Raw genomic sequence first — 15,601 nt, 5'->3', positions numbered from 1 at the left:
GAGGTGAACTATCATTTATCACTAGTGACACATTATTATAGATCTGAGCCTATGAGTATATTATAGTATTTAGGGCTCTTGTAGAGTGAGATTTGGTGGATTATATGCCATATGCATACAACTATAGAGGTTTACTAGCCTAAGGACCATTAGGATATGTAAGGTACTTTTGGCATTAGATAGACACTATGACACAATTTATCTAGAGACCTTACAAAGATTTCCCTAGATGGGATGATGATGATATTCACTTACCACTCTACAGGTAGGAGCACTATCTTATAGGGTGCATAGTGATTATGCATATAGTGATTAAGATGAACCTATTAGAGTAGGTACAAAGATAGTTTGGGGAGAGACATGATGTACTGATAGGGATAGCACTATTTGCTTTGTCTAGAGTAGAGACCCAAGAGTGGGGATCACCTATCAAGACATAGGTAGTATATGCAGAACTAGTGAAGTTACAACTAAGGAGATGGGGGGCACGAGTAGATGTAGTGGATGCAAGCACAATGCTAGAATATGACAAATCATTTATGTAGCATCACCCTTTGCCTTTGATAGATCCATTAATACCAGTACCATGAGTGAGGTCTCAGGAAGAGCTAGATGAGGAGGATGATGAGGACAAGGATGGGGAAGATGATTAGGCTAATGAGGAGGAGGATGATGTGGGATAAGGTGGGGGTGATGATGAGGATGCTGAGGGGGAGAAGGGAGAGGATTAGGAGGATATTGAGGGAGAGGATGAGGGAGATGAGGAGGAGGGTGGATATAGTGGGGGTGGGGATAGTCTAGGAGTTAGTGACATGGGAGAGGATGAGGATGACTATTGGAAGGCTAGGGGTGATGAATCTATGATGGATGTGGAGGGGGATCTCATGGACTATGTCGATAGGGCACTAGTACCAGTACAGGTAAGACCTAGTTAGTTAGATCTGGTGGAGGTGATTAGAGGTCCATGGAGTCAGTTGGATCAAGTTGTGGTAGAGAGGGATGTTGTGATTGAAGAGAGGGATGTAGTTGCAGTACAGAGAGATTGAGCTATGGTTAAGAGATATGTCATGGTGCACAAGGCAGAGATGGCAGTATAGGAGTCTCAAGAGTTCATCAACAGCATTAGAGATGCAAACTTCCATTAAATGGAAATGATGATGAACAAGGCACACATGGAAGCATAGTACTGGTGGGATTAGTATGAGAGAGTGGTGCCACCATGGTAGAGAGTAGAGAGGTTTTGTGCATCAAGATCTCACTCCCATAGGACATAGAGGACATAGAGTAGTGCAAGGGTGATGGGGCCTATGAGGTTGCCATAGAGAGAAGAGGGATCATCCTCAAGGTCAGACAAGGGCCATGAGGCTAGGGACAACACGAGATGACACTAACAGACTCATGTATAGAGGGGCCTCTCTATGTTTCTTTTTGGTTTCTATATGCTTTTTCATGGTTCACACCTATGGGTAATTAGAAATTATGTAAACCATGGTCATGTACTCTGATACTTTTGTGAGACATTTATGAGATGTACTTGTGTTATGATGAATACATGAGATGGATTATGCATATGCTTTAGATGTTTTATATGGATGTATTTATGCTTTTTTATGTGGACTTACATATGATGACATCATGAATTGATTTATCACATGTTATGCATAGGAAATGCCTTTTTTTTTTTTCTGCCACATGTTTTTCTCATGAATGAATACTTAATGTAATGTAAAGGATATGGAATGGATGTAAGTAAAATGTAAAATGATGTGGAATGCATACTTATGAAATGTAAAATAATATGAAATGAATGCAAATGAAATGTAAAACGAACACCAATGACATGTAAAATGAATGAAAATGAACTGCAATGATGTATTGTTGTGGATCATTTCGGATTTTTGACATATGAAAGAATGCAGGACAACAATATTTTTGATGTATCTGAGTACAAGACCAAGGTAGTAAATGAAGAAGACACAAAAGGTGAAAGAGATAAGATGAGGAACTCTTATTATGATGAGTAGAATTTTTCTTTTAGTGCTCTATATGTCAAATGGAGCTTTATCTTCATGTGGCCAAAGGAATTCAATGCATCATGGCATAAAGGGCTGGAGTACAAAATGCAAACCTTCTACATAAACAAGCATGATCTAGATAGAAAATGACCTTGTCCTTCCTAAGGTATATATACATTCCCTAGACTCTTAAAGGTACATTGTAATAGAAAAAAAATAAAAGATCACCATGAACCATCTTGGCCACTCTCATGGATCAATTTATATCATCGAGTGGCATAGGAACATGATCAAAGAAAAAAAAACCAAAAAAGTAAATCGCTCACTAAATAGTGTGAGCCAATAGCTATTCTTGTCAATTATTAAATATTTTTTAGTGTTTGAGGTCTTCAGATGGTAGTTGACAGGTTGATCATGTGATGGTTGATTCAGTTAATAGGTTCATAGTGACATGTTTGATTGATTCTTGGTTCACATTGCTTAGATATGTGATTGTCATTGAAGTTTAGTGCTTTGAGTTTCAATCTACAAAGTGCAAGTGTGTACGCAAAATGGGTGGTCATCCACACTGAATATTTACAAGGTTTATTGTAGATTTTTGGTGGGTTTTGTGATTTTTAGGTGTTTTGAGGATATTTGATGTTTTTCATGTGACTCATTTTTTAGGACATTTTGCAATTTTTAGGGTTTATTTTCAGGACATTTTATGGTTTTTAGTGACTTTTTCAGGACATTTTATGATTTTTAATGATTTTTTTAGGACATTTTATGATTTTTACTAATTTTTTTAGGACATTTTATTATTTTTAGTAATTTTTTAGGATTGTAAAAGCATATACAAGTGTTAGCTCCAATTTGTTATGCAATTAGTCCAATAGATAAATAATGCTTAGGGATATGCCCCCAGTTCAAATGCAAACCCATGCACCATGTAGGTAATATGCCCCCAAACAAGACACAAATTATGTACAAAGGCCAATGATAGAGTATGTATAGACTAGTGATGCATTAGGTAGGATAACAGAGGATATTTACTAGTTCATGAGTCATAGTCATGGAGCCAAGTATGCCTTGCAATATGATGTATATGATTAGGGAATGACAAAAAGAGGGGGAAAAGCCTAGATCAAATCCTGATAGATGGAGGAGCAAGAATTGATTACACATGGCACCTATTTTCTAGGATTTCACCATGGTACTTGCCCAAAGTGCCTATTTGATAGGTTTTCACTCTTGGATGGAATTTTTCTCCTAACTCGAATTTTCATGCCAAGATGCTTGTTTGCTAGGTTTTCATCAACGCATCCATTTTTCCATGACTTTTTCCACATTTTTATTTTCTTTATTCATGAGTTTTTTCTTTTTTTTTAATATATATTTTTAGTACTTTTTGGCATTTTTAAAAATATTTTTTCAAGACTTATAATAGAATCAAGTGTAATACTTGTGAAGATGCATGTTGTTAATAGACATGGGCAATGGTTCACCCTCTAGAGTCACATGCTAATATACTCTGGACCCAAATGATGTAGTAACTACATAAGGTCCTTCCCAATTTGGCTCAAATTTGCCTTATTTTTCTCTATGATGTTAAGTCTTGTAGTTCATCTTTAGGACTAGATCACCGACCTCAAAATGATGACCTCAAAATTTCTTGTTATATCTCCATTTGAATTGGATTTGGTAAGCTTGCAAATGTGTCAAGGCAGCTCATCTCTTTTCATCAAGCATTTCTAGCTCATGGATTCTAGATATTCAATAGTTTTCATCATCGAAAACATCTTGTATGGACACTCTTAATGATAGAATTTTAACTTCAATGGGAAGTATGGCCTCAACACTATAGACAAGAGAGTATGGTGTTGTGCCAGTAGGAGCATGCACACTTGTTCGATATACCCAAAGAGCTAGATTTAGTTGTAGGTGTCAGTCTCAACTAGAATCATTGACACTCTTTTGGAGAATCTTAAAAATGGTCTTATTAGATGCTTTTTCTTGGCCACTTCCCTGTGAGTGGTAAATGCTAGAATATCGATTGTATATGTTGTATTTCTCATCGAGCTTGTCTACATCTTTGTTTTGAAATGAACTACCATGATTTGTAATAATAGCCAAGGGTACTCCATACCGACATATGATGTAGTTTAGGGTGAACCTTGAAATCCACTTTCCAATGGTAAAGGTCAGAGGGATAGCTTCAACCCATTTGGTAAAATATTTTGCTGTTGTGATAATGAACTTATGGCCATTAGAGGATGGAGGAGAAATAGCTCCAATAAGATAAAATACCCATTGTGAAAAGGGTCATTGAGATATGACTGGCTGCAATTCTTGTGCTAGTGCATGAATCAAATTGCTATGGATTTGGCACTTATGACATGTTTTGGGAAAATCATGGGCATCTTGTTTCATGGTTGGCCAATAATATCCAGCCCTAAGAAGTTTCTTGGCTAGACTCAAACCATTGAAATGACCTCCACATATACCTTCGTGAACATTCTGTAAGGCAGTTTTAGCCTCTTGTGAGTCAAGGCATCTGAGAAGGGTTTGGTCAAAGGATCTCTTGTACAAGGTGTCACCGATGATGACATATCTAGTGGCTTGATGGATAAGGGCTCAATGGTCATTTTTGGATAAGTTGGGTTGTAGGATTTGGGCATTTAGGTAATTGTAAATTTCCTAATACCAGGGAGAATTAGGGCCAACAAGTTTGCACACAAACTTAAATTGAGGGAGCTTGAATGCTAGAATCAAAAGTTTCTCAATAAGGAATTCACAATGTTCCACATTTTGAGGCATATCAATCATAGAAGTGATGATAGCCATAGCATCAACTTTCTTGTTGTGTATTCTTAGTAGATGATGAAAAGAGATAGTGACAAATTTAGACTTAAGGAAGTCTACCATCTACTTGTAAGGCATTAGTTTATCATCTTTGGTTTCATAATCATCATTGACTTGGTGGATGACCAACTGGGAATCACCAAAGACTTGTAAATGTTGAATGTTCCATTGGATAGCTATCTTGAGTCCTGTGATCAGTGCTTCATACTATACTATGTTGTTTGTGTAGTGAAATGCTATCCTATATGACTTCGGGATTATGTCTCCTTGAGGAGTTGTAAACATAATTCCAGCTCCTAAACCATTTCATGTATGTGATTCATCAAAGTAAAGTTTCCATTCGTTAGCTACATCCTTGCTAAATATGGCTTCATCTGGAAATTCTATCGACATGGGATGATCATTTGACATAGGTGCTTTTGCTAACTAATCTACTATTACTTGCCCTTTTATTTCCTTTATATCTACATATTCTATGTCAAATTCACTAAGGATCATGACCCATTTGGCTAAGAATCTGGTGAGAGTAGCCTTGCTTAGGAGATATGTCAGTGGGTCAATCTTAGAGATAAGAATTATTTTTTGGCAGAGCATGTAATGTCTTAGCTTTTGGGCTGCAAAGACAACACCAAGGTAAGCTTGGTCAATGAGTGAAAAATTGAGTTCATAATCCATAAGTGTTCTACTGATGTAATATATGGATCACTCTCTTCCTTGTTCATCATTTTGTGCTAAGAGAGTTGCTAATGTTGTATTTGTCGTAGATATGTATAGAATGAATAGTTTTCCTAGAATAGGAGTCATTAAAACTAGTGTATGTACAAGATCATCCTTGAGCTATTGGAAAGATTCTTGGCACTGCTTGTTCCATTGAAAGGATACTCCCTTATGTAAGAGGCATTGGAAAAAGTGACACTTACCTTCCAGGTGTGCAATAAATCTATGGACAGATTGTAATCTTCCTTGTAGTCCTCTTAAGGTTTTTAGCTTTTTTGGAGGAGGCATGTCAAGTATTGCTTTTACTTTCTCAAGATCCACCTCAATGCCTCATTGAGAAACAATGTATCCTAGGAGCTTTCTAGAAACAACCCTTAATACACATCTTTTGGATTTAGACAAAGCTTATAGCTTTCCATTCTATTAAATATCTGATCTAGGATTCCAAAATGATATTTTCTTTTATAGGATTTGCAAAGTAAGTCATCAACATAGTCTTCCATGAGGATGTGCATGAAATCATGGAAGATTATAGTCATTTCTCTTTGATATGTTGTCCCAACATTTTTCAGACCAAATGGCATGACATTCCTGTAGTATGTTCCCCAAGGGCATGTAAAAGCTATTTTGTGTTGATCTCTAGGGGCTATTCTTATATGATCATAGTCAGAAAAGCCATCTATTAGTGATAAAATCACATACCTAGTTGTCATGTCAACAATGATATCTATATTTGGTAAAAGAAAATCATCCTTAGGACATGCCTTGTTAAGATCACAAAAATCAGTGCATATCTAGATGCCCCCAAAGTGTTTACTTACTGATACTAGATTAGATATCCATTTTGCATAATCAATGCATCTTATGAAACTGGCACCCAATAATTTCTTCAATTTAGCTTTGACAAGGAGGGCGACTTGAGGATGCATTTCTCACAACTTTTGTTTTACTGGTTTCATTCCAAGTTTTAGTGGTAAGTGATGAAGGACTAGTTCATGATTTAATCCTAGCATGTCTACATAAGACCAAGCAAATTTGATCTACCTCTCTAGAATGAATCTAGAAAATTCATCCCTTTCCTTTGGTGATAATGAGGCTGCAAAGTGTATGACCTTGGGGTCATAAGGAGTTCCCAGATTAATCTCTTTTGTCATTTCCAATAGTAATGTTGATCTTTCCTTCAATGGGGGTGTGTCTAATCTTCCATCCTCAAGCACCTCAAAGAGGTTTTCACCTTTAAATACATCCTTTATTTCTACTTTTTCATGGTCTAATGGCACCTTTCAATTTTCACCAAGAGACCTACTATTGTCTTTTATGTTATTTTCTCAATTTTGCTACTAGAAGATGGAGTTGACTCCTCAAAATATGCCATGACATTTAGATGAATGAAAAATCTAGATTTGTGATTTCCTTTTAGTAAAACTTCACAGAGCTCAAAGAATTTTGTGATGGCATCATCATTTTCAAACTAGTCAAACCTTGGTGGTCCTTGTTGGTCCCAATCAATAAGTTCAAGGAAAACTAGGGAAATGCCATCATCAGTGCTGAATAAGCTTTGGTCAAAGGCATATATATGGATATCTACTTCAGTGATATCATCATGATCATGTTCAAAAGTAGGAGGGCTTGGATCCAAGAATGTTTCAAACCAAGGGGAAGAACTGGTTTGAGTGATAGGTGGATTTACATGTTTATCTTCTATAGGTAGGCTATTTAGGGTAGAAAACATATGATCAAGACTGAGGAAGGTGTCAGGATCATCAACATTAGATACAGATTGGGTGGGTTTGGGTTGGGTGTTCTTAGATGCCTTGTTATCATTTGAACCATTCACATCCTTAGATGATCATGACTCAATATTAAGAAGACCCAAAAAAAAATGGTTTAAATCCAAGTCCCAACCTTTGAGGTCATCTTGATGTAGTGAAAGGTTGAACAATACCTTGCTTTTGAGGTCCCAGGCCACTACATCCATCATATCCCTTTTTCGCATGATTGTGAATCAAAGTCCATACCTGTCAGGGGATATATGAGCAGGTTCTTGTTCTGCTTTAGTTTTTTCCATCCATGTAGAGGTATTTTCATGGACATGTTCTTCATGTAGTCGGCATCCACTAGTGAAAGCCACAAAAGGTTTCTTTTGAAGTGCAAATTCAGGTTTGTTTTGTATAAGCTAAGGTTTACCATATGACTTGGGAGATAGAGGAAGTTTCCCAATGTGAAAGGCTTGTGACATCTAGTACCCACCACAACCTTTGTCTTGGATTTTGAGCTTTCCTTTAGATGTGGGTGTGAGTGTGGAAGGGTCAACATACTTGGAGGACTCAAGTGGGTTTGTTGCATGGTTTGTCAAGACCTAGTATGTAGTGGTTCCTCTAATATTTGCACAGAATTAGAAGGGATCTAGATCACTAGGAATGGTGACCTCTACATTATCATAGGATAATTTTGAGCACTGGTGGTATGTAGAAGGCACTGCTTTCATAGCATGGATCCATGGGTGGCCTAGTATCATGTTGCACTTCATTTGTATATCTAGGACCTAGAATAAAGTGTTCTTAGTAGTTGAACCAACTCTAATAGGTAAGATGATGACCCTAGTAGAGAAGTGTTCACCATCATCATAGGATTTTATTATGATCCTTTGAGAGGAATCTACATAATTTTAAGAATAACCCAAACCTTTGACTACTTTAAGTGTATAGATATTCAGCCCTGCTCCACTCTATCAGACACATCTAACTTTAACATTGTGGACAAAGACTTCAAGGTGAAGAGGATCACTATGGTTGGGTCTATCTTTAGGAATATCCTAAGGGGAAAAGGTGATATGTTCTGATGTAGATAGGTTCCCAACCATGGCTTGGAACTGGGAAACATCGATGTTATCTGGGACTACTGACTCTTTAAGGGCTCGATCCAAGATCTTCTAATTTTGGGGAATGCACCTAGTAGGTCCAAGATGGATATTTTCATAGGGGTCTTGCTAAAAATTTTAACAAGGCTATAATTAGATGAAGTGGGAGTAGCAGTTCTACTAGGGGGTGCAAGTCTAGTAGAAGTGGTAGGTCTAGATGGGGCTCCAAGTAGGGTGATCTTGGTATGGTGTGTAGCAATAGTGCAATGAGGATCTTCAGCCTTCAATGTGAATGTGAATATGTGGTAATTAGACTCATTAAAGAAATTAATAGTGTAGTCATATCCAATGTGCATGTAATTCACATTACCTTGTGAGTTTGAATTTTTACGGGAGGGTTTCTCTTTGTCATGATTACCCAAAGGATCTTTCAAAATAGTGTGATTAGAATTGGATGCTAACATTGATGGATCAACTATTATTATAACATCATCAATGAGGTCTTGTATTGCATGCTTTAGTTGGAAAAATGATGAGGTCTTATGTCCTTTTGTGTGGTGGTAATCACAGAATGTTTTGTCATCACACCAATCTGCTCATCTTTGATTGGAGGTAATTGTAGGAAGTTATTATTGAGTAACTATTGTAGTGTAATCTCAAGAGGTATGCCCTATGGTGTGAATTTCATGTCTTTGGTTCTAGGATGTCTTCAAGGTTTGTCTTGTGTGGAAGTCTCAATTTTCTATTGTGGAGCTAATGTTTGATTAGGAGTTTGTGAATTTGTAGGGTTTGTACCTTTCAAAGTTAGTTGAGGTTGTGCTATGCTAATCATACGGGCATCCAGAATGCCATCATTGGTCACATTCTTGTTTTTGGAGAAAATTGTTGCCTTGTCTTTAGACAAGTTGGTGTTTGTGCTTTCCTTGTTTATCTTGAGGATTCCCTTACGAATAAGAGCATCTTCAATACTAGACCCTCTTTTTCATCAATTTAGAAATGGTGCTTGGACTCTTGATTTTGAGTTCATACATTAAGTCTGGGACTAATTTTTCAATGCATAGGTTAACTTGTTGTTCTTTAGGGATGTCTAGTGAGAATTGACTGACTAAGCTTCTCCAGCATAGTAAGAATGCGATGAATGGTTTTCTTGTCTTCTATTTAGTTGACCACAAATCAAAAAGTGTTACCTCATTTTTAATGTTAAATTAAAAGTGGGAGATAAACTTGTCTACTAGCTCTGACCAAGATTTTATAGTACCAGGAAGTTTGGAGTACAATTCAAGTGTAGGCCAACCTAGAGAACAAGGGAACAATCTCATAAGGTAAGTGAACATATCACTGAGTTTAGTACAAGAGGCATATAATTCTTGAATGTGATCAATTTCAAACATTAGAGCCTCAAAGTGTTTTGGGAGTGGAGGCATATACATACTTTTGTCAAATGGATTAGGATGCAGGTCCCTTTCTGTATATAGAGCCTATTTCTTTTGGACTTCTAATGCCTTGACTTGTTTGGAAAGCTATTTGAATTGTTATAATAGCTCTTCATTAGGGTTTTGCATGATAGCTTTCCCTTTAAGTCTTTTGCGCCTATGAGTAGACTATTTGCTATGGTGGGAGCTATGTCTACTCAATTCAGACATTTCTATGTCTAATGAGTCTAGTGATGTGTCACTAGGTGGTGGAGGTATGTTGGCACCTCAAAGACAAAAGGGTCCCTATTGTGACCCATGTTGGGGTACTTTTTGTGGTATCAATTGCGATTGATGTACCATATGTTGTTTTAGTGCCACTTTCTATGGTTGTTGTTGGGATACTTTTGTTGGTTGTATGTGAGACCATGTATGGAATTGTTGTTGTAGAGGTATCTATTGAGGTTGTTAGGGCATGTGCTATTGTTGTAAAAAATGTTGTTGGAATGCAATTTTTTGCTCAAGTCGCTTGAGTTTCTCTTGTTGTTTAACAAACATGGCTTGTTGTTGTTGGATTTTTTATTGAAACTTTCATTGATAAATTGTGTGTAAGTCAAGTGAGTTTATGTTGGATTGTATGTTAGGGATGTTGGATCCTTGCACCACTTGAGGTTGTATGTTAGCGATGTTGGATCCTTGTAGCACTTGATGTTATTGTTGTTGTGGTTGATGTTTCTATTGATATGTTGAATGCATGTTGGAAAAATTAGGTCCTTGGACTACTATAGGTTTATGTTGTCGGGGTAGCTGGTTATGTCCTTGCAAATTGACCACCATGTTGGTATTGTTACTTTGGCACCTTTGTGTGTTAGAGGTTTCTCCTTGGGACACCATATTGACTTGACAATTAGGTGCATTCGTTTTCAGAATAGGTGTAATGTCAATAAGAATTTTCCTTTGTGAATCAACAGGGATTGTTGTAGTTGATTTTTCACATAGTGTACTCATGGGAGGCTCCATAACATTTGATGTCATAAGACTTGGTAGAGTTAGGAGCAAAGGTGCACTTTGTTGATTTGTCTCCAAAGAAGGTATGTCTGGCATCCCTAGAGCACAAGTCACTTTAGGATCATCTTGTTGTTGCATCATGTGACTAAAATCAAGTCTCAATATCCTCTTAGGATATTTAAGGAGAGTCATGTTTATGTTTATTGGTTACAGTTCATCAAACAAGGGGTTAATGTTGATTTGTTCAAATGTACTTTGAAGGATTTCAATTGTTGTTTCTTGATGGGACCTTATAGGTGCCATTATTGTATTTTAAAACTCTAAAGCTTGTTTGCCCTTATCTAAATCCAAATTGATCATGGGTTGTATGTTTTCAATTGTTGTGTTGGTTTGATGTTTGGACTTAGGTCCCTTCACATTTGGGTTGATTTTGACAATTTCTTAGGCTGCCAAAAGTTTGAAGTTCTTGTGAAAGTTTTTGTCTTGACATACCCTAGCCATTTCTTCATCAGTGATGCCATAGTTAATGTTAGATTCATCACTTAGGTGTACAATACAATTGAAGGTACGGGTGTTGAGTTTTCTGAATTCAAAGGAGTGTGTTTATTCATCCTTAGGTATGGTTGGTACACTTCCTCCTCCTAGTGGTATTGGCACAAATATAGGTTCAAATTTTGGACTCCATTCAACCATCCCATGTGTAGGGGAAGTGTTTGAAGGAAACATCATAGTAGGCACATTTTTTAAGGTTTGTTGTGTCATAGCTTGATTATGGTTCTCTTTTGGATACATGTTTAAGGGGTTTGCAAGCAACGGTTGTGATGCCTCGATTTTGTCTTTGTTAAAGATTTGTTGGGTTTTCTTTCTCTTCTTTTGTCTTAGACAAGGTTTTCATTGTCTTGGTGCCTAAGAAAACAAAGGTTGATAGAGTTCTTTAGGTATCTGAGCTAATTGTGTCCTAGTAAGTGTTGGCATGATACTTAAGAATGCAGATGCAATGGCAGAAAACTTAAATGGACTTTCTACCCCCCAATTGTATAGCTAAACTACAAACTATGCTCAAACAATACATGGTGAACCCTTCATGCACTTGGAGCCCTAAAGGTAAGAAGTTGGTAAGTAGGAGGTATGTAGTGGGTAAACAAAGGTGTTAGGGTGCCTAAAATATAAAATGTAAATGTTTTAAGTGATTTAGAGTGTTTTGCAAGGTTTAGGGATCCAATATAAGGTGTAGATGTGCAGATTAGGGTTTTGGAACCTAGAATGAAGTCCCTAATTACCAAGTGCACTCTAAAACTACCAACTATGCACTTGAAGTGTGTAGTTGGTAAAATAGGGGTGTAGTTGGTAAATCAGGTCAAAAATTGATAATTAAGATGTGGGTATGCAAGATATGAGTATTTTTTAGAATTTTAAGTGTTTATGGATGTTATGTAATGTGAGAAAATGCTAAATGAACTAGGTTTTTGATATGCAATGTAAATTTTATAGGGATGCTATGCAAATGCAAATGGAAAGTGTTATTTTGAAAGTATGCAAAATGAAGTTTATGGTATGCAAAATGAAGGTTAGGGTTATTCTTTAGACTTGGCAAGGATTCTAAAGGTTGATGTATGCAAGCTGGATTGTGCAAAGGAATCGTGTTCTAGGGTTGATAATGATTTTTAGGCTATGAAAAATGAGGATAAGTGATCAAGAAGACAAGATGGTTGGTGGACAATTTGATAAGGTTTGGTAGTTAAAATAATGCCAAGGTTTTGAATGATGCAAGATGAGAGCGATATAACACTAGGGTGATTCAAAATGACATTTAGGGACACTAGGAATATGATTATTCTAATTATAAAGGTATATATAAGGTTTCTTGAACTTAGGTGAAATATTTTAAAGGTATTAGCCTAGCAGTGTAATGTTATGACAACAAAATTTTGATCTTGACCGAAAAAAGACAAAAAGTGATAAGATCAAAATGAAAAAGTCAAATCTACCTTGACATAGATATCATTTTACTAAAGAAAATGATAAAATGACCATTTTCAAGATCCATTATCCATTGACATAATGTAATAGTCTAGGGTCCATATTTTTGTTCAAATTTTTGACTAAATTCAAAGGTTTTGGGGGTTCAAAATGATGTTTTGGGGACATGAAATGGTGGTTATGCTGATTTTATATGCACTATGAAAAATTACTAAGGTGAAAAATAAGATTTTGTTTGCAAGATGTGGTTTTGGGTCAAATTTCGAATGAAGATGTACAAAGGCTTCTAAATGCAGTTTTAGGGTCCCAAAATGCAATTTGGAGGCCCAGAATGATCATGTAGGTGCCCAAGTACACCTTAATAGTGCCCAAGTACACCTTGATAGTTTCAAGTGTTCACCAATAGTAAATAATAATCTATGGTGTAGTTGGGGCTAGTTTGGGTGCAGTTGGTAGTTTCTAGGTGTAGTTGGGAAGCTAGGTTAAAGGTTTGTTGATTCTGAGTAGTGTGGTTGCCAAATTGATATGCTAGAAATCTAAGATGCTAGGGTTGAGGTTAGAATGGATTAGGAGGTGAAGAACATGGGTTATTACCTAAGGAATTATGTCTTAAATAAATGAAATGAAGACTAGGAGATGCAGAATGCAAATCAGGGCATGCTGGGATATGGGGACTTATCCAAGTACCTAAGGACACTATTGAAGCCACAAAATGTTATTTGGAATCCCAAAATGGGTCCTTAGACCACCAAGTGAACTTATATAGTACCAAATTCACTTGTGGTGTAGTTGGGGCCAATTTGGGCATAGTTGGTAGTTTTAGGGCACAATTGGTAAATTGCATTGAAACTAAGGCAATTCTAAGTGCTATGTTTTCCAGATTGATGTCATAGTGATCTAAATAATAGGTGACAATGTTAAGAAAAAAATGGACATTCAAAAGGATTCTTATGATAATTATAATGATGGTTAAAGTGGGAAAGATGAGGGTTTGGCATGCAAAGGTGCAAACCGGGAGATGCAAAGTGTTGATTTTGAGGTTGAAATGCAAAATTTAAGCGAGGCAAACTAACCCCTAATGAATGCAATATGAAAGTTGAGGGATACCAAATGAGGAATAAAAGATGTTATATGAAGGTTAGGTAATGCAAGTATGAGGCCTAAATTATGGTGAATGCAAGTGGTTCTATGCAAGGATGAAACCTATGTTATGCCAAGCAAGTTTAGGATCACAAATGGCCATGTTTTTCAAGTCTTGAATGTATTTGAGAAAAGTTTGCAAATATTTGACAAAGGTCATACTATTTTGAAAATGTGTAATGTTTCAAGAGAAGGTTCAAGGTGTAAATTTGAATTTTGGCTATTATCTTGATTAATGTTTCAAACACATGCAAGACACATTAAGACAAGAATAGTTGTTGTTAAAAGTGAACAAAGACACAATAACCTAGGCTTTAAGACTATATCCACTAAATTCCTACTTGAACCAAAGTTTAGCCATGATTATCTAGAGTAGAAAACCTAGGATCTTGGCACCACAGGCTCCCCCTTATAGCACACTCACTTCTTGGGGCTACCAAGATTTGCTTCCCAAGGGGCATGAATTTCCAAGGGATTGTTGCTTCTACTAAGGACTGCAAGAATGTAGGATGTCCTCACGGCCATGGGTGGCCCCTTGAACCAATCGATAGAAAGGATTTTTGCCACTAAAACATGGTTTTTAGTCAGGGCATTCCATTTGGAAAGTAAATGATAAACTTTTACAGAAGGTCTCCTAGCCTTGAAAACCAAGGTTTGATGCACCACAAGGGTACTGGAGGAGAGCTATCAGGCATGAATACTGCTAACACAACTTTCATCATAATCAAATTTTATATAGAAGCTATAACATTAACCTAGCTTTTGGACCATTGTCCCCTGGCATACCCAATATTGAGAATCTTGGTAAAGGTAGGCCTCCTATAGAAGTTACACATATTTCTCTTACACCCAAGATCCATGAATTGCAAGGGGAGAGGATACATCCAATGTAACCCCTAGGGATTAAACACTATAGAAACACCAGGAAAAAAAAAGTAAAAGTACATTTTAAGCACCAAAAAAAGTGTTATTTAATCTAAGAAATCCACACACATGGTTTTGATAGACATACAAGGTCTTCGACAACATCTTGCAAACAAGCATTAGCAGTTTGTTATGATCATGTCTTCATCCAATGATCACCACATGCTATAAACAAACCATCAATAACACAAAATCATCTAACCTATGTCCTAGAGAGTGATAGAAACCTTAGATGTAGATTTTGTGTTGTGTGTGTTTTTTGTTAACTAGGTGTGCTTTGACAGAGTAGGCTGCACCCTAGAAGGCCAAAATGGCTCAGAATGCCCCCAAGTGCACTCAAAAAGTGATAACTACACCCATGGGTAGTTGGTAGTTTTTGGGCATAGTTGGGAGGTTAGTGACAAGTTGTGAGGAAATGGTGCTTGAATAAGACCTAGAAACTAAAGATTTTGATACCTATACTACCAAGTGCACCTAGATAGTGCAAAGTGTACCCATGGCATAGTTGGGGCCTAGAAGGGCATAGTTGGAAAGTTATAGGTATATTTGGTAAGTTAGGATTAGCAGACAGGGGTTATGGTGCCTCCTAGGCCCTTAAAATTGCTCCTAGGGGTCCCAAGTGCACCTTGATAGAGAAGAGTGCACCTTACGACAGAAAGCTAAAAAAATCCATGAAATAAGAGCATAAAAGCTTGTTATTG

At 36.9% G+C, this 15,601-nt stretch overlaps 1 pseudogene across 1 annotated transcript in view; it reads left to right on the top strand.

Annotated features, from left to right (window-relative positions):
* Nucleotides 1-812: 812 nt before the first annotated feature.
* LOC149528571 (glutathione S-transferase F10-like) overlaps nucleotides 813-15,601 on the top strand; it is an 80,691-nt pseudogene continuing 65,902 nt past the window's right edge. Inside the window, exon 1 of the transcript XR_016358351.1 lies at nucleotides 813-920. The product of XR_016358351.1 is annotated as a glutathione S-transferase F10-like (transcript). The remainder of the gene's footprint in view (nucleotides 921-15,601) is intronic.

The sequence above is a fragment of the Cupressus sempervirens genome, chromosome 11, assembly GCF_028749045.1.
Source record: "Cupressus sempervirens isolate cs-2001-9-10 chromosome 11, ASM2874904v1, whole genome shotgun sequence".
NCBI classification, from domain to species: domain Eukaryota; kingdom Viridiplantae; phylum Streptophyta; class Pinopsida; order Cupressales; family Cupressaceae; genus Cupressus; species Cupressus sempervirens.
Note: the sequence above shows the minus strand (reverse complement) of the source record. Positions and strands in the feature narration are given on the sequence as shown.